Source organism: Myodes glareolus, chromosome 4, assembly GCF_982192425.1.
Source record: "Myodes glareolus chromosome 4, mMyoGla1.1, whole genome shotgun sequence".
Taxonomy (NCBI): Eukaryota; Metazoa; Chordata; class Mammalia; order Rodentia; family Cricetidae; genus Myodes; species Myodes glareolus.
In genome coordinates this window covers 12,634,021-12,652,251 of record NC_142029.1, presented here as the reverse complement: position 1 = coordinate 12,652,251, position 18,231 = coordinate 12,634,021, and the positions used below count along the sequence as shown (strand labels likewise).

General features: G+C 44.2%; 1 protein-coding gene across 2 annotated transcripts in view; it reads right to left on the bottom strand.

Moving 5' to 3' along the window:
- Positions 1–18,231, bottom strand: part of Stac (SH3 and cysteine rich domain) — a 120,005-nt gene that overhangs the window by 41,710 nt on the left and 60,064 nt on the right. The gene's annotated exons all lie outside the window — the stretch shown is intronic.

The following is an 18,231-nucleotide window of genomic DNA, read 5'->3' as shown; positions in this document are numbered from 1 at the left end:
GGGGAGCTTGGAATCCCTCATGCTTATGAACTATCAGTCATGTGACTTTCTTTCGGCTCTCTGGATGCCTTAGCTCTTTAGTCCCTCAGGGTCCCTGCATGCACTGCTTTCTATATCTGTGATGCTGTTCGGTCTCTCTTCACTTGTCTAGTGACCTCTTCATACTTCGACTCTGTCATTCATACCAAGCATTTCCCTTCCTTCCTTGTATCTCCCTATGACCCCCTCTTCCTCCTTCTGTCCTCGCTTCCCTTCTTCCACCGTCCTCTCCTCCCATCCTCTCCCTCATCTTCTTTTCCCTCTTCCCCCTCTTACTTCTATCCTGTTGCTCTGTTACTCTCATCGCTCTGTCTCATCTCTGTCTCTCCCCCTCCCCCTTCAGTCCTCCAGCCTCTCCCTTTATCTCCCCCTCCTCCTCCTTCATGCTGCAGACGAACACTGGGGTCTCGCACATACTGTGTCTCTGAGCCACAACCCAGCCCTCCCAAGGTTCTTTCTTGCAGCACCCTGGGACTATCTTTTAGAAAATTCATCATAACTAACAACAAGCATTTGCTTGAAAGCTTGCTTTTGTCTTCCTTTGCCTCTGGAGGGTGAACTCAGTGAGGCCAAGGATGGTACACCTTGGTGTGCTACTGTAAACCTTGCCCTGTGCACAATGCATTAAATAAACTAATGAACAAATCTGTTCACAATCCTAGTACACAGTGAAGCAACAGTGACAGATTCGAGGTACCTCATGGGAGCAGACTCTTTGACACTGGAGGAGTATTCTGTAGCTGAGAGGGATGTGAAGTTCTATCTGCATTGTTTAACCTTGAAAATGAGAACTCAGGGGATGTAATTTGTCCCAAGGCAATCGAGGTCCTGCCTTGTTCCTTTTTTTCACAGCTTGCCTCAAATACCTCCTCCCATTTTGGCAGGATTGCTTGATGTATGTGGCGATGAAGTTGGGATTAATTAGACGGTATAACAAAGAAATGCAAGGATGCACAGTTCGTGTGGAAAAGCAATGTGTAAGCCCATCCATGGGAGGTGCCACATGGAAGGTCCCTTCAGGAAGCACCATTTAACAGAGGACCTGTCTCTGCTACGGCTGAAGCTGCTCCCTCACCATGTGTGTGCGTGTGCAAGTGCACACACACATGCACGCATGCACGCACGCACATACACACCATGAAAGCATTTTACTTATTTTTACACTGTGGCAGAAAAGCCCCTGCTTTTTTTCTGAGAATAATCCCTCAGGTAAAGCAAGTTGTATTTCCAAAGACTGGCATTGAAAAGCAATGACTTCCATTCCAATTCTGAGCTCACTATCTGTGCCTGCGTGGGAAAGTAAGCAAGATCTTCAAAAGGAAGTGTCTTCACTGTGAGCTGGCCTCTGAAATGGCATCATTATAAATGATGATCTATTTTCCCTCATACATTTCCTTTCCCTGACTCCAGTTTTCTGGCCTGCTTTTATACTCTGCTGTTTGGCATGAATCAGACCACCAGCAATGACTCGGTGTGAGGTGTGCCCACTCGCACTGTGCAATGACAGCAGTGACTCCGCACTAGGTGTGCCCACTTCCGCTGTGCAATGACAGCAGTGACTCCGCGCTAGGTGTGCCCACTTCCGCTGTGCAATGACAAGCTTGACTGAGGGGGGAAAGCTTCTACTCTCAGCTTCAGAGATCAGGGAGGGAGTGATTTGGATCACTGCAGTGGTCTTGGTTTATTCTAGAAAGATTTGGAGAAGGCGTGGTCTCACTTCCTTCTGTTACTCCTGCCTTCCACCCCCAAGGCTTTCTTGTGTGTACCCTTATGTCTGACTAGAGAGAAGTATATAGTTTTGAATTTTAATATGTCCACACTGGCTCTTCGAATTTAAAAATGCAACCACACACTTCTGATCCCTTCACTACCTTCACCATCACATGAGAACCCTCTCTCCATAGGACTGCTAACAGAATACTGTCATAATGAGGTATCCTTTGGCCTATGGAAAGATTCTGTCCTAACCAGACAATCATAAATTGAAAATACTGGAGAAGGAAGTGCACCAAAGGGGCTAGATGTAGGGCTAAATTGGTCAAGGGCTTGCCTAGTGAGCATGAGGGACTGAATTCAACCCCAGAACTCACAGAAAGTAGAAAAGCCAGGTGTGATGGCGTGTGTTTGTAATGCTAATGTAGGGTGCCCTGGTCACCTAGCCTAACCTAAACGGTGTATTTCAGGCCAGTGAGCAATCCTGTCTAAACAACGAGGTGATTGTGCCTGGGGAACCATACCTGAGAATGACCTCTGGCCTCCACAGGTATATGTACACGTGTATACACCTGGGTATCTGCACACACACAAGCATGCACACATGCACAAACACATACATATCCAAACTGCACTTAATGCTCTCACTCCACACTGTAGGTTAGAACAGTGTGGTGTATATTAATTAAAATTCATTATATGCAGTGTAGAAGAGACATGGGGGCAGAAGTGGAGTCTCCCACATAACTGCAGTAGTCCAGGTAGCGCTGCAAGATGATGTAAGAGGGCGGGCTAAGGAATAAAACAAAGGAAAAAAGACGTTTGATGACTTTGGATTTTATAGTAGATACAGCATTTGCAGGATCTGAGGGAGTATTTATAAATTACAGAGGTCTGATAGTTAAGGGAGCAGAAAGGGCAATTTTTACTTTGAGGGAAAATAAAGTGTCTTTAAGAAAGAAATGCAATCATAGTAAAACATCTGAATTGGAAAATATCAGTGATTAGTCACAGTGCCTAAACTGAGCTTTACAGACAACCGAGATGGAACTGCTGCTGGAAAGGGGGAACGAGGAAGACAGAGGCGAGTGTCTGGCGGCCTGAGAGGGGAAGCCTTATCTCCAGCAGGGAGTCATCAGATGTATCAATCACTGCAAACGACAAGCAAGTCCCTGGGAACTACGGATGTAGGGGTCATGAGGGGAGGACACCTTTCCGAGCCTGGGGTGAGCTGGTGTCCACTGTAGCACTTTGCGGGCCGTCTGTCTTGAACTATTCTCATGCACTACTGTGATCGAAGGCAAAGGAAAGCAGGGCAAGATGACCCAGAGAGGAAAGGGGCTTGCTGCTCAGCCTGATGGAGAGTCAATATCCAAGACCCACATGGTAGAAGGAGAGAACCAATTTCTACAAGTGTTTCTCTGATTTTCACATGAACATGAACACACACACACACACACACACACACACACACACACACACACACACTGTTTAAAAAGCAAAAAAAGAAAAACGAGATAGAGTCTCTGAAAACAAGACCCAGGTAGCCCCGTGACCTGAGGGGCTCATGACATATGGACCTGAAGGCAACTAATGTGGTGACCTTATTACTTAACTCATCAGTTATTCCTTGGAGTTCTGAAGTTCTAGTATAAACTAAGACAGTTTTTGGAGTTAAATATGACAACTATTTAGAATTCCAGACATAACTTCAAATAGAGCAGGTTAAGACCAGTACAGTGATTAGGGTCTATATAATGGGCTGTTTCACGATCTTGTATTACTTAACACAGGGGTTACTGAGTCATCCATTCAGAACTAAATGCTCAAGTCTAGAGTGTAAGGAAGTCTACACATAGACATTGGGGAAAAAACACCTAAATGCTTTCCCCTCAGGGCTGGGGAAACGTCTCAGGGTTAACGTGCTTCCCGTGCAAGAGGACCTGAGCATGGATCATTAGAACCCACTGAAGTCTCATGTGCCTCCTTTCCATAGCACACGCCTGAGACCCCAGCATTCTGACAGGGAGGTGGGAGAGAGATGGGATCCCTGCAAGCGGGTGGGTCACCTGGTCCAGAGGACACAGTGGCCAACAAGAGACCCTGTCGCAAACAAGGTGAAAGATGTGGACCAACATCTGGTCCTTTGATGGCTACATGTGTTCCAACTCAAAGAACACCCCCACCATACATACATACACACTCAGAGAGAGAGAGAGAGAGAGAGAAAGAGAGAGAGAGAGAGAGAGAGAGAGAGAGAGAGAGAGAGAGAGAGAGAATGAATAAGAACTATATACAAAGATTGATTTTTCCCCCCCTCCATGCTGGTAGCTACATCTACGGATTAGAATGCCATGCTATTAATGAAAATTATTAGGTATGTATTTTAAACAGTTGGCCATACTGCTTAATTTTTCTTTTTCTTTTTGTGGAACTGGATATTAGACTTATGGCTTTGCACATGATTGACAAGGGCTTTACTAGTAAGTAAGCTATATCCCCAACTCTCGTTCTTTTGCTTTTGCCTTTTCTCTTTTGAGACCAAGTCTGACTATATGGCGCAGCCTGGCCTTGAATTAACTATGTATGATCTTTTTGACTTTCCTCCTGAGTTTTGAGGGCCACCACACTTAGACTGGCTAGATCAATTTTGTAAGGACGTCGGCACTGAGACATTGCTTAACTCTTGGGAAAGTTCCATATAATGTCAAAGTTAAAGTAAGATTTAACAACTGAGATCCCCTAATTACAGAAATAGTATGGGGGTGGGGAGAACCACCTGTGAAAGGAAAGAAATCAAATCTAGCCAATACTGCAGTATTTAAATTAGCAACAAACAATGGCTAAAAGTTAATTGTATAAATGTTTAGATTGCTTCCAGTTTGTCCTATTTTAGAATTAACAACTACAGATCATTTGATGAAAATTAATGCAAATCACATTGGAAAAATGCTTTTAAACTATGATTTTTGGGAAAACAGTTCTTTTTTTCTTTTGAGACAAGACTCAAGAATGCTATGTAAGCCAGGCTATCACAACCTTTCTACATCGGCCTCCTCAGTGCTTGAGTTACAGACGTGTGCCACAATGCCCAGCTGACTTGGGAAAAATACTTCAAGAATGTATAACCCTATATATAAACATGAACATCTATAAATATAGCAGTTCACCCATATCTGTCAGGGTTATGATTCCCACGTTGTGCCTGAAACCATGGGTAGTACAGAATTCTAAATATACTGCTTGTATTCCCATTCTTTCCTATGACAAGGTTAATTTGTACCACAGCTAACAATAAAAAGGAAAATTATAACATTATACCGTAATGAAATTTATGTGACTACAAGAGACCTTCCTGTCGCTTTCCTTTTTGAAAACACCTCATGAATTGTACTTATTGTCTTCTTGTGATGGGAGGAGGTAGAAGCCTTTAGGAGGAGGTCAAGTGGGATGAGCGACGAGGGCCCTGTGACAGAGCTGGTCTGATAACCAAACGGCTGCTGCGTGATGCCCAGGCAGGTAACGTATACAGCTTGAGTACACTAGAGGAGGGATGCTGTGGTCCTGAGCAGGGCAGAGGGGCATTCTACCACACCGGTCAGAAGAGTGAATAGTTAAAGCCTAGGACTTAGTTACTTATAGAATTTTCCATTTAAAAATTTCAGACTATAGGTGATTATGGGTAAACTGAAATTGCTACCTGTGGGGATATATGAATATGTATGTATGTACACACACACACATTTACATATTGTAATTACTAACCAACACATACAGGATATGGCATGCATTCCCACTACATTGACATGCCAGTGCTTTTTTTCCCCCCAATTATTGATATGAATTTACACTGAACTACTATGAATATGGCATTTTGTCTGTGTGTTGGTCTGCAGGCCAGAAGAGGGCGCCTGACAGACGGTGTTGAACTACGTGCAGTGGCCGGGAATTGAACTTGGGACCTCTGGCAGAGCAGGTGGCGCTCTTAACCTCTAAGCCATCTCTCCAGCTGTATGCCAGTTCTTTTTGATACAAGGTTATGGAGACTATTTCTAAGATCCTAAGGTCACACAAGGCTGGCAAAGCCAAATGAAGCCATGGAGCATGATTTTTGTCTCTTGGGACCAGGACAAACGGCAATTTAAAGAAACGGCCTTGGTTTGTCAGTGAGTGCATACACACACATGGACACACCTGGGAGGAAGAACACTATACTAGAGGTCAGGAACTTGAATTCTTATCTTGATACTGTAAGAAAGAATTAAAAATAATTGAACTATGGGGAGGAATAATTCCTTTCAGGTTTCTTCATTTGATTAATAAGTAACCCTTGTGGTTTGTATGTAAACTGTTATTTTAACCAAGGAGGTGGGGACAGACATAGACGGCAGCTTCACTGGGAAGAATGAACAAAGGCTGAGTGTGTGATACACTGGCTGGGTAGCTTTCTAGTCCTTCTGTGGTCTCCCATCCAAGCACTAGCCAGACCCAACCCTGCTTAGCTTCCAAGACCGGAGGAGATCTGGTGCACTCTTCCTATTATCTCAGTAGTCCTTGGAGGTAGAGCTAGCCCCCTCCCCTTTCTGTAGAACTAAAGCCTGAAAGCAGGAACCTAGTTGGGAAAGGAAAGAGGATGAGGGTCCAGTCTACCCTGTTGTGAAACTTAGCTCTCTTCCTTTCTTGGTAGCCTTCTGCTAGTCTTTTGTGAATCAACAGATCTCAACCCTCATCTGTCCATATTTGCTTCACTGAAATTGAAAGAGCAATACTAGGAAGACAGCCACGATCCACCCCACTGCCCCCAAAGTCTGATTGCTTCTTAGGATGAGAAAATATAAAGACAAGTATGATCAATAAGAATGGGCTCGGTGAGAAATAGCAAGAATATCCAGGGTTTTAAAGTTTCTTAAGACGATTCTGGGGCTGCAAATGAACTATTACAACATTTTCCTCAGAGGAGACATTCTGGTCCCATTCCTGGTTGAGGACATAAGAATAAGCCCCCAGGAGCTGGAGACAACCCAAGTTCAGTTCTCAGCACCCTGGTCTAATGGCTCTTAACAGATTGTAACTCCAGCCTCAGGAGTTCTGACACTCTCTTTTGGCCTCATTGGGCACTGACACACATGTGCCACACATACACAGAGACACAAATACACACATGCATCTACATAAAAATAAAAACTTTCAGAAAGCTCTCTGGGCTGACAAGTATCAGGGTTGTACTGGCCTGCAGCTCAGTGCAAGCCTTAGAAAACATGCAATGCGGAGGAAAAATATACAGAGAATTCTTCCCACTGTGCATGCTAAACCCTCTAAGTGGGTGATTGCTTGATGTGGGATTCCCCTCTGAATGCTATGAATATCACTGGTGAATAAAGAAACTGCCTTGGCCTGTTGATAGGGCAGGACTTAGGTAGGCAGGGAAAACTAAGCTGAATGCTGGGAGAAAGAAGTAGGAGTTAGGGAGGAGCCATGTAGCCCCACTGGAAACAGACATCGGAACTTTACTCAGTAAGCCACTGCCACGTGGCGATACACAGATTACTAGAAATGGGTTAAATTAAGATATAAGAGTTAGCCAATAAGAAACTAGAGCAAATGGGCCAAGCAGTGATTTAATTAATACAGTTTCTGTGTGATTATTTCAGGGCTGAGCAGCCAGGGACAAACAAGTGGCCTTATCATGACAATTGCTGATAGTCAGGAACATGCCAGGCAAGGCTGCAAGAGTGTTAGCCATTATGTCTGCACTGGCGTTTCCAGGTATGCTATGCATCTATTCAGGGACTTGCTACTTTATCTTTTAAAATGATAAAGGATATTTCTCCTTTAGTCAAAACCACATTCTAATCTTGGTTATTTACTCTTTTTTTGGGTATATATGTGTTTGTGTGTGGTCTGACGTGTGTGTGTGTGTGTGTGTGTGTGTGCCTGTTTGTGAGTGCATTGGTGTGTGTGCCCACTGCACACACATGGAAAATAGAGCAGGATGGCAAATGTCTTCCTTCATCTCCTTCTGCTTTATTTTCTTGAGACAGGGCTCTCACCGAGCCTGTGGCTTGCTATTTCTGCTAGCCTGGCTGACCAGCAAGCTTGGAGGATTTTCTTGTCTCGGCTACCTAGAACCGAGGTTGTTGGCATTTGCAGCATTGCCTGGTTGTTTTGTGGTCCTGGGGATTTGAATTCAGGACCCCATTCTTTCCCAATAGGACAGCTCCAAAAATTTTGGTTGATTCTTATAAAACGGGTTGTAAGACAATGAAATAGAAAAAAATAAGATGATAATTTAACAAATTACTATGCCTTCTGCATATAAGCTATATTTGGTTGTTCATATCTTGGTATGTGTGCATGTATATACACGAGTAATTTACGAAGACAGCGTGGCAGAGTGGAAAAAGCTGGGCATAGACTCTTAAAAGGTCCTTGCAGCCGTCCTGTGCTCTGAGACCTTGGACAAAGCGCTCAGTTCTGAGTTGCTGATGCGTGGTGCTGAGAGAGCAGCGACTTACTCTGGGCTCACTACTTCAGATTCCTTCAGTCTGAGCTAGCTACAGCAAACTAAAGAACTGGACACGCGTTAGTGCACGTCTGCATGTGTCAGTCTTCCTGTGTGCATTGCCTCCAAACCTCTCCTCTAGAGTCACAAACAGGCACGTTGGTCCTCGCTGTGTGGAAGTTAGTCTTGGGTTGGAGAGATAGCTCAGCCATTTAGAGTACTTATTGCTCTTGCAGAGAACCAGATCAGTCCACAGCATCCAAGTGGTGCCTTCTAGCCTCTGTGGGCACCAGGCATGCAGGTGATTTACATACATACATACATACATACATACATATAGGCAAAGTACTCATATACATAAAACAAAATCTTTAAAAAAGAAGCCCCTTCTTTAAAAACAGCTAGTCTTAAGTACATTTTCACATGAATATGTTATAAAACACTAATGTAATACATTGTTTCTTGAAGAATTCAGACCACAGGGATGTGAATTGTACTTATCAAGCATATTAATATTTTTATTTGGGTAATATTTAAGTTTCTACACGAGCGCTTAGTAAATACTCAGGGAAGAAGTCCATTGTTGAAAACCCTCTATCTACTTGTTGCAAATCAACTTGCTAAAAGTTTTTAAGAGTCCCGGCCAAATTACACATGAGGATTATGTAGATGTCTTGAGTTGGGCCTTCTAGTGAGTTCCAAGGAACTGCATCAGAGGGCGACACCCAAGATGGTTAAAGAGGGAAAAGCCACTAAGGAGAAAAAAACCAAACAAACCAAAAATCAATTCAAGATAAACACATATGTATTCATTCATAGGACAGAAAATGGGAGAGTCAGGTGTGGAACTTAGATCATACTTAGATCAGGCCAGAATGGCAGAAGTCATGGGAATGCAGCAGGAATGTCTTGAGTACACAGAATGACAGCTGCCATGGTGTCCACTATGAGAAGGGGACAAGAGAAGCTGCAGTGGACAGGACACTGGGTCTTGGCCTTGTCTAGAGCCCCGAGGAGGGACAGCGACAGAATCGTTCTCCTCCCCTTACCCTGGAGGGCTCTCTCCCACATGGAGCTACCAGTGATAATTGTGATATTCCCAGTAGCATGAAAAAACCTTTGTGGTATTTAATGTGGCATTGACAAACCACGGTTTGGGGGCAGTCTTGTATTTACCAAGAAGAAAGCAGGTCCCTGCAGAAATACCTGCTGCGGAAACCTGGGCATCTTGGCTTCTGCCAGGGAATAGTTGCATAGTCAAACCTTTCAATGGGAACAATGGGAAAATGGATAGGACTGGAGGTCATTATGGAAATAAACCAGACTCGGACCTCAAATAGACAATACTCTATAAGTTTTCTCTCATGTACAGAATCTATCTATCTATCTATCTATCTATCTATCTATCTATCTATCTATCTATCATCTATCTATCTATCATCTATATCTATCTACCTATTTCTATCTATCTATCTATCTATCTACATATCTATCTATCATCTATATCTATCTATGTACCTATCTCTATATCTCTCTCTATCTATGTATCTATCTATCTATCATCTATATTTATCTATCTACCTATATCTATCTATCTATCTATCTATCTATCTATCTATCTATCTATCTATCTATCATCTATCTTATTTACCTGTCTATCCATCTATCACCTACCTATCTATTATTATATATCTATCTACTACCTATTTATATAAATCTATCCATGTATCATCTTTCTATGTATCATCTATCATTTGTCTATGTATGTGTGTGTGTGTGTGTGTATGCACGCACGCACGCATCTATCTATCTATCTATCTATCTATCTATCTATCTATCTATCTATCTGGCATCATTTGTCTATGTATCTAAGTACCTATCCATCAATCTATCATCTACCTACTTATGAGTGAAATTCGACTAGAAGAGGGAGGAAGGGATCTAGAGAGTGGAAAGGGGACAGCAGGATGGAATAATAAAACATGTGCGACACAAAGTAGAGAGATCAGTGGACAAGGTGACGAAAAGAAGAGGTGAAAACCACGTATAACGGCATAGACATAAACAAATGTCACCACAAAACTCATTACTTTGTATAGTGAATAAAAACTGATTAACACAAGACAAATCTTGAAGAGTGTGTGCCCAAGAACTGCAAAATAAAAAATAATCTATTATTACAAACTACAGTAGTGAGTAAGCCAGGACGTGGCTGATACCGGGAGAAATGAATGACATAACCGATAATGCAGATTGAAAGACTCAAATAATACCTCGAAGAGTTCAGTGTTTGAGAGATGAAAGGGGAAGGAAAGGAGAAGAGATAACTCAGGGCTTGTTGAAGACAACTTCTCCCGGCAGCAGGGAGAGGAGAATTAGACACAAATGCTGGCGTGGCATCTGCTTCCTTTCTGGTGAAAGCAACAGGCGCCTATTTAGAAGGAGTTCGGTAATGAAGTTTGTATGGGGCAAGAAACTAAGAGTTAAAACTAATACACTGTGCAGAAAGAGGTTGAAATCCATGCTATTACATAGGATTTATGAACTGTTCCTACAAATTGAAGGAATAAAGGCAAAGAGCCAAAGGCCTACAGTATTATCCAAAGATATGAACCTACAACTAACAAAATAAATGGATTTGAAAATTAAACATTTAATAGATGACAGATTTACCAGGCAGTGAGACTGAGTGCATGCACTCGGGAGACAGAGGCAGGCAGATCTCTGTGAGTTTGAGGCCAGCCTGGTCTACAAGAGCTAGTTCCAGGACAGGCACCAAAGCTACAGAGAAACCCTGTCTCAAAAAGTCAACCCCCCCACCCCCCACCCCCCACCCCCCAAAAAAATAGATGGTAGACTTAGTAACCAAAGAGTTAGGGGAAAGGGTATAAAGTTCTCTATTGTTTCCCTCTTCCAAATAAGTAGAAACTGAAAAGAAAAACCCAAACAAACCAGTCACTGGTCGCGTATGGCAGGCAATCACTCTCACATGTGGCCGCTGGGAGAGGGAAGAGACATCGCTCGTTGTTAGGTAAACTCGGGATAAGTGTTTCCTTGGTATCAGCTTTTGTTCTAAACATCAGAAACTTACAGAATTTTCATTTACAGGATTGGGTGTTAGGAAAATAACTATATGTGCAAAGAATTAGCAACAAAAGCTCTCTTCAGCTTTTCTAGTAACAGTGAGATATGTTAAAAAAAACAGCAAAATATCACAAACTTGAATAGTAGTTAAAGTTGGGTACATCCATGAACAAACTAGAGTTTTGGCCAGAGGGAGAATTTTAATGGCTGACATGACATTCACAATATAATGGAAAAAGTGTCCCCTCAGAGCAAAATGCCCACAATCTTCAGAAGATGCATTTAAAACAGGCATGTGCATTAAAAGGCTGGCATGGGCACCAGGCGGACTGCACTGCTTGTGAGTGTGGACTTAGAAACTTCAGTCTTTGTTTTTGCTTATTTGTATCCCCTCATTTTCCGCAGTGGGCGCATTTTTCCTTGTAATAAGAAACAAAGCTGGACATGTATTTGCAGGGAAGTGTTATTTTTGAGGAATAAGGAAAGTAAGATCATGTCTAAGCAAGAGGAGCTGCTGCAGCAGTTTGGGTTTGGGTATTCCCATTGCTGGGCAGGGCTGGGAAGGGGGCAGCCTAGGAAAGAATGATGGGGTCTGGGGGAGGAGGCCCAGTGGCGAAAGTATTTGCTGTGCACACGGGAGGATTTGGATTCTCAGCGCCCTAGTGAACGCCTCCTGGTTTTACGGTCTTCCGGCACACCATGCTGATGTTAAGCAGACTCGGCTCAGCTCAGTGACCTGCTGTTTCTCACCCTTCCCGAAAGGAGCCCGAGACTTTTCGCTGTGCTCCCTGGCTTATGCTCTTGAGTTGAGCAGTGAGAGCGTCGTGTTTTAGTAGCTTGAAACCCTATGGATCCATCAACAGGTTTCTGTTAAGAGGAAAGAAAAAGGAACGGGTTTGCTATCATATCAGCTGAATCTAGTCATGGGGCTCAGTTAAAACTGATTAAAAATAACCTTCCCTCTCCTCTGCTACCCTCAGCTCGACTTACAAGTCAGGGCCAAGTTTTCCAGGAAAGAAATGTGTAGAGTCCCAAGGCTGATGATAGGAGTCTTCAGTTTCTCTGCACCTAATTTGTTGAGGCGTGTTCTCTTTATTGAACCCAGAGTTCACCAATAGGGCTGGCCTAAACTAGCCAGCTTGCTCTGAGCATCCCTTGTCTCTGCCTTCCAAGTGATGGTATTACAGGTGGGATGCCTGCCACATCTACTGTCTTTATGTAGGTGCTGGGGCTTGATCCCAACTCCATCCTTGCTTATTGCTTATACAGCCAACACTTTAACCATGGAGCCATTCCTCCAGACTCCCCAGCAAATCTGAAATGCCATTAATCAAGCAGAAAACTTCTAGTAAGGCTGAAAAGACCCCTTGGCCATCTCTCCCTGCCTACGCCCCCCACTCTTCTCTATAGAACATAGTCTCCAACCCTGTCCTGGCTTAAAAAAAATTAATGGCATTCATTGTTTATAAACGTCGCTGTTGATCTTTCCTATTTCAGTTCCTGACGGCTAGTGGAAAAACTCTCCTTTCCCCCACCCCTCACCCACACTTGGCTTTAAAAATAGCGATGAGAGCTGGGTTGGCGTGGGGCCTCCTGGATTTGAGTTCACAGCCTTTGCCCCTGGGGCCATCAGTTCATAATGTGAAACATGGCTGGTCAGCTTTTCTTCTGGGATGTGTGTTTGGCTTAAGCTTCTAGAGGATGTGTCTTCTGAACAACCACTTCCTCCTGCTCATCGAGGGGGGGACATTTGGACCTGATGACTTGACCCTGGTCTTGACACTCTCTGCTGCTGATTTCTGTCCCCCTTTTCCAAAAGCCTGATCCTACCACCATTTGCTTCTTTCAGTCTTGTTCTTGAAGTTTGAGGCTGGAGATATTCTATTTATTTAGGCTTCCAAAGAGTAAGAAGGCCAGTCTTTACGTGCATGATTAATCTCAACCTTCTTTTTGCACATGAAGCTATTGTTTATTTGTAGTTTCCGTTTTACAGTGCTGGAGGTGGAACCCAGATCCTCACACATGCCTGGCACATGTCCTGCCATGAAGTTACATCTCATCCCCCTTAACAATTTTGTTATGAGACATCGAATTACTAAGTTTCCTAGGCTTATTTTGAATTTGAGATCTTCCTGCCTCAGCTCTTCCGTGTAGCTGTGAGGACAGATATGTGCCATCATACTTGGTGTAGAGATTTAATAACGGATCACAGCCCACAAGCCAAAAATGACATCGTTCACCATTTCTAACCCTGACTGTGGGCATCAGTCGTGAGCGAGGTTCTGCTTTTCATCAGTCTGATGAGGCAGAGCCCTTATTCCTCCTTTGTTAGTTATGGAGGTTTTGGAACAAGCAAGTCAAACTCAAGAGCATGAGGTCACTTCTTCAGCTGCCAATGTCGGGTTAGCATCCCTGAGAAGAGTGGTAATGTGATGTTAGCTTGCTTCTGAGAGCTAATCAAGCTGTGGAGCAGGGGACACAGACAGAGATGTGATGTAGAAAGCTAAGAAACACTTCACGGGACTAAGAAAAAAAACCTGAGTTGGTAAAGTGTGAACAAGAGGACCTGAACTCAACCCCAACACCCACACAGAAAGCCAGGCAAGGGTGGCTGGCACTTGTAATACCAGCAGTGAGGGGGAAGAAATAAGGGGATCCCTGGGGCTTGCTGGCCAGTCAGCCTAGCCAAATTAGTGAGCCCCAGGTTCCAATGAGAGACTCATATTCAAAGGCACAAGGTGGCTGGGCCAGAGAGAGGGCTCATCAGGTAAAGATGCTTGATGAGCTAGCTCCACCTGAGTTCTGTACCCAGATCCCACATGGCAGATGAGAAAGCTGATTCCTGAAATGTCTTCTGAAATCCACACATGTGCCCTGGCCTGCGTGTGTGTGTGTGTGTGTGTGTGTGTGTGTGTGTGTGTGTGTGTGTAGGGCAAACACCCACACAAATAATAAATGTAACAAAATAAAAAAACACACAGTAAACATCACCTGAGCAATGCCATCTGCAATTTACCTCTGCCCTACATATGCATGTACACACACACAAACAACGCGCGCGCACACACACACACACACACACACACACACACACACACACATACACACACAAGCAGAGAACGCATTTCCCTGGCTGGAAGTGGAAATGTGTGTGTGTGTGTGTGTGTGTATGCATCCATGTGGTGTATATGAACATGTACATGTGGTTCTAGGTGCCATCCTGCACTTCTGCACTGTCATGCTGCCGAGGCGAGCATGGGAGGGAGCCATAGGCATCTGTATTTCTTTCCTGGCACTACCTGCACTCTGTTTCTATAACTGGGTGGCTGGATAGTGTTTAGTTAATGATAGTGAAGATACTTCAATAGGATTAGTTGCAGGGTCTCTTCTCCCCACCCCTGACCTCAAGAGGCTTGAAGTCCCAGTGTGTGGACTTGCCTGCTTTATTTTATACTGCTGACCCAATTCTGTCATTTATGATGTCATGTCTATTGTTGTCACCTAACCGGAGGGACCATCCTAAAGTAGGTCAGTGGAACAGCGCCTGCTATGACAACCGAATTGCTGTGTAGGACATTTACTCCAACAGGGTTCCCCAGTATGGCAAGCTGGAGGTGATGCCCTGTTCCTGTATCAGCCTCAGTCTGGAATGATGCATTAGTCAGAAGCAAGCAGCCTCTTGACACTCATCGTGGCTTCATCTGAACCTCTGGCAGGAAGTAGAGGCCAGGTGTTAAGGCTCTGCCATGCTGGTAGCTGGCAAACCCTTCCAGTCCCACTATGGCTGTGCCTGCCTTCTCCCTGCCCCTTCTTCTCCAGCTCCACTTTGACTGACTCGGTCTCCTTTCCTTCTGCCCTGGACATTCTGGATAGAATAAAAAGAAATCAGAATGAAAGACTGTAGGAGAGAAGGTGTATTCCAGGTACACATGCTGCAGTTTGGGGGTGTTGTGTCTTGGGGGGGGTAAACTATGGTAAACTATTCCACATGTAACCAAAGCTTGTCCTGAATGACTGTACACCCTCCCCGCTTCTTCCTAGGTATTTCTTATTTCAGCTAAGGTGTGACCTCTAAATCCAAGTCTTCCCTGGGACAGAACGGCATTACTCTCTTGAAGATCACCTCTGCACTGTGGCTCCAGCAGTCCCCAAGGCACTGGGGCATCACGATCTACAGTGTGCGAGGAGACAGTTTCCTTCCTGCACATGGCATCACGTCTGCTTTCGGTTCTCTTCCCAAACTTGGCCACTTAAAACTCCAGCCAATTAATTGCTTGTAAAGAAAACAGTTTGCAGGAAGGGAGGGTCACATTTCTCTTACATGGATAAGATAACAGAAGCATCTGGAAAGTTGGAGGTTTGTACTTTCCCAAGAAGAGTTGTGCATGCCTGTGATGGCCCCTGTCTTATAACCTGACCTTTTATATCCCATATTCCCTCCTTCCCTTCGTCCCTCCCTCCCTTCCGCCCTTCCCTCCCCCCTCTCTCTTCCATTCTCTCTCTGTCCCTTCTCTCTCTCCCCTCTCTCCCTCCTTCCTTCCCTCCCTCTCTCCTCCTCCCTCTCCCTCCCTTTCTCCTCTCTCTCTCTCTCTTTCTCTCTCTCTCTCTCTCTCTCTCCCTCCTCTCTCTCTCTCTCTCTCCCTCCTCTCTCTCTCTCTCTCTCTCTCTCTCTCTCTCTCTCTCTCTCTCTCTCTTTCTCTCCCTTTCTCTGTATGTGGGCTGGAGGACAGCAGCCTCACATTTCATTCTTCAGGCACTGTCTGCCTTGTTTCTGAGTCAGACGGTCTAGAGTGTGCCAGTTTGGCTAACCTAGCTGGCCACTGAGTCCCAGGCTTCCCTGACACTGGGATTGTGATTGCACACCACCACAGCTGGCTGTATTACTTGGGTTATAGGGATTGAGCTCAGGTCCTCATCCTTGCAAAGGAAGCCTTTATCAACCATGCCATCTCCTTAGGCCACCTTCTTCTTTAATTGTCATGAGACGCTAGAGGACAGGACCGAAGGCCATTTCCAAGATGTGGAATATCAGTTTGCATGCAGGCAGGGAAAGCAGACTTAGCAAGCACATAGAAGTGTGACCAGTGTCATGGAGGGAACAAGACTCTGACAGCTCTTCTGGATTTCTGACTTCCCCTATATGATACCAAAAATGGGGCTCAGCTATCTCCCTCCAGGGATGTGGCTTCAGAGCACCCACATCTGGTCACCTGCATAGGTGTGATCTTGGGAGGCCACTGAGGTCCTGCTGACATCTTTCTGTTTCCTGGAGTCTAATATGGAGGAAGGCTCTCAGGTTTGTGTCTTCATATGGTGAAGCATCTTCTCCCTCCTGGTTACTACCTAACTGCTATTTTTTTCCCTCACACTTTCCTTGCTTGGATTTACAAAGCCATTGCATAGTTTGTCCCCAGACTTGAAGGCAGGGCTGCTCAGACAATGGCTACTGCAATTACCCCAGTTCTGCTTCATGATTATGAACACTGCTCTGTGCGTCACAGAAATAATGACAAGCTTAATTCTGATAGTAATGTCCCTCACTGGTTGTTCATTTGTCCATTCTTCTAATCACACAACCAGCTCACACCGGACAAGTGACACGCATAACTGTAGCTGGGAACACCGTAGAGAGCTGGACACACCAACTTCCACTCTCTGGGGTGACATGTTGTCACATGAGTCACTTGCTGATTCTCAGTGACCAAGTTATAAAGATGAGCTCCTTCCTGTCTTTCTACTATGCCATAGTCAAAGGCCATTAAATGGGTCAAAACCAGCAACAAACAGTGTCTGGGTCTGCTTGTGGTTGATAACACAGGAAAGCCAGACATCACAGTAAAAAAGCCAGAGGCAAAATTTATCAACAATCTGGAGCAGAATCTGGGGAAACAAAACAAAACAAAAACCCCAAACAAACAAGTAAATAAATAAAACTTCATAATCAAAATCTTTATTAGAAGCAAAGGAGCTCGGGACTGACTGAATTACATAAAGCAACAAACTCCAAGCTTTCAGATTTTTTATCTAGACTACCATATGGGGAGAGAGCATGTTAGCAGATCTGGAAGAGCAGCAGAGAAACAGGGGAAGAACACACGAGGGACAGACGTTAAGTGAACCCTGCATGGATATGTTCTATCCATCAAGCATTTATTTCTGAGCTAGGCATGTGGGGCTCTTCACATTGACTTCCACATGGATTTGGTTTCTCGCTTCCTTTTTGAAACATTACTCCAAATGTAGCCTTTTACATTCACATTAACAATTGTGAAACAAAATTTTAAGGATAATAGAAGAGGTGGTGAATTGAGAAACAATTTAAAACTAGAAATGCTTAAGAGTTTGAATGTATAAAATGTGACGTTAGGAAGTGTATACACACTGCAAGCTCATTCTCAGGCAGGGCAGGGATTGTAGAACATTGCAGTTAACAAAGACATGGGTTTGCAGCTGTAACTCAGTGTTGGAACTCTTGAGCATACAGAAGGTCCTGGGTTCACTCCCTAACCCCCCAGAAAACAACAACAAGCCGGGCGGTGGTGGCGCACGCCTTTAACCCCAGCACTCCGGAGGCAGAGGCAGGCGGATCTCTGTGAGTTCGAGGCCAGCCTGGTCTACAGAGTGAGTTCCAGGATAAGCTCCAAAGCTAAAGAGAAGCCCTGTCTTGGAAAAACAAGCAAACACCACTGGAAAACACTGTTGGTAGGTGTAAAATTAGTATTAAGAGTTTGGTAACTTCACCTGGGATAATACCACATTTACTTTTAATCAAAATGCTAAGTATATTTATACTTGAGAAAAGTACAATAAGGAATGGGTATAGTTATTAGTAGAAGAACATTCATATATTTTGAAACACAGGAGGTCATTAAAAGAAAGGAACTCTTAAGCTA